The sequence below is a fragment of the Anarrhichthys ocellatus genome, unplaced genomic scaffold (genome assembly GCF_004355925.1).
Source record: "Anarrhichthys ocellatus isolate YVR2014 unplaced genomic scaffold, GSC_Weel_1.0 scaffold183, whole genome shotgun sequence".
Taxonomy (NCBI): domain Eukaryota; kingdom Metazoa; phylum Chordata; class Actinopteri; order Perciformes; family Anarhichadidae; genus Anarrhichthys; species Anarrhichthys ocellatus.
Window position 1 is genome coordinate 139,279 of NW_022280213.1, and position 2,027 is coordinate 141,305.

The window sequence follows — 2,027 nt, forward strand, 5'->3', positions numbered from 1 at the left end:
GGCTAGATACCAGTCGCCCTCTCGAGCTGACTCTAATGCAAATGGTGTCTTCCAGACCAAAGCTGGCATGTGGGATTTAGTCTTATCCCAGAAAGGAAAAAGATTTGAGTCGGATGTGCCTTCAAGTAGTGGAATTATGCGATCTGGTTCCCTGTCCAAACCCCAGCAGGAGGTGTTTCAAAGCAAAGCTGGAATGTGGGATTCTTCTTTTCTTAGAGGCTTTTCTGGTCCTAATGTGCAGCCTGCCAACTCAAATGTTGATCCAGGAAGTTCAAGACCAATTCCCATGGCATCCCCGGACCATCCCAAGTGGCAGCAGCCACTGGTGCGTGTTTAAAACGGACACCAGTGACCTCGAGTATCTTCACTGTAAGTTTGTTGAACTTTATATGTTCTTGACCAGATTCAATGCTTCATGTTTTACATGAGGAAGAAAATTCCAATGCAAGTTTCTTTCTAGTTGAGATGAATACATTGCAAACTTGCTAAATGATATTTCTGTTCTTAGGTTCCTGACCGCAGTCTGTCTTGGCATCATCTTTTTATGAAATTCAATAAAGTACTTTAAACTGAACTGTTTGTCATGAACGTCATTTGAAACTTGCAAAAGTACCTGTGTGTGTGACACTGCTGCGTAGTATATCAAAGGAGTAGTACTATATTGTGTTCAGATGTTAGTTTTTTTTTTTTTTTTTTTTTCTTTTTTAAGTGACATTGTAGATCAGTTTAAGTTACTGGTTTATTAAGCTTATGGGGGAGCTTGCCAAGCAGGTGGTTGATCTCAGGAAAATTAGAGGATGGGCATCAAGAGTCCAACCAGTCTGACTCTGCCGCAAGCTGCTTGCAGTCCTGCAAACAGCTGCTTGTTATCACGGCCAGTGACCATGTTTTAAGATCTTTCTACCCAGTGAGCACCAACTCTGATTTCTGGTTGAAATTGGGTCTGAACATCTAAGACCTATTTTCACCGGCTTTCAACCTAAAATGCGACACTGTCTCACAAAACACCACTTTGTTTTAAAATGTTGTAGGTTGAAAGACGCGGTATTGTTTACTTTGTATGTATTTCTCCAGTCGTATTACGCTGGTCGGTGGTGAGTGGTCTACACGACGTGATTTAAACTCATTTAATGTTTCATATAAAACGTCATCAATATGGAACTATAGACTGCTGTCAAGAAGCTCCCAGGACATCGTAGTGGGAGCAGATAACATGTCTGTATGTTCATGTAAAATACAAATGTGTTTACTGCTGGAACACGCATGCGCAGGGACTTGGGCTCAGAGATCGTTTACAACTGTGAATGCATGTCTGGAAACTCGGCACGGGACTTAACGAGCGGGTGAGGCTGCTAGCTTGTAGCGTTCGCATGTTAGCTTGTAGCTACAGCAGCATGGATGAAATGTAAACGTAAAGATGTGTGTTAATGTTGGAGACTCGTTATGGGCTGTCGCTGTAGCCCAGCGTTAAACAATTTTTATTTTACATGTAAAATACACGACGGAAAACGAGTGGGGCTATACAGTTTAAATGGGAGGAAGTGAGTAAAACAAAATGTACTAATAAGACGGTCAAAACATTGTTTGGCTTACAGCAATATACAAATGAACAATATTTCAATTTTTAAAATACGGTGACGTTAAGACATTTATAATTGGTTTAAAAGTGAGTTTTTTCGCCGACTATTTGAAGACTTTGATTAAGCGTTCATGTTTAGACCGGATTTCAACGGGATTTGCAACATTGGCTTTCAACTGATAAATGTGGATGTGATTTCTTAGAATAAGCCTCTAAAATGAAGATATACTATTGGCACAATGCAACGAAATGTTGACGAGAAATTGTAGTCTTGCTAATTCCGTTGAATCTGGTCTGAACGTGAACGGTCAATCAACGTCTATAAATAGTCGGCGAAAAAACTTTCACTTTTGAACCAATTTTGAACGTCTTTTCAACGGTGGGCGTAGACGTCTTTAAACGTCCTTTAAACATATTTTCAATGGAAAAATGATCACTGGATAAACTT

The 2,027-nt window shown here is 40.1% G+C and overlaps 1 long non-coding RNA gene across 1 annotated transcript; it reads left to right on the forward strand.

The window, feature by feature from the left end:
• The first annotated feature begins 6 nt into the window (after positions 1-6).
• On the forward strand, positions 7-574 carry LOC116400595 (uncharacterized). The gene is made up of 2 exons (XR_004213934.1): positions 7-369; positions 509-574. It is a non-coding gene; the product is annotated as an uncharacterized LOC116400595 (long non-coding RNA).
• The last annotated feature ends 1,453 nt before the right edge of the window (positions 575-2,027 follow it).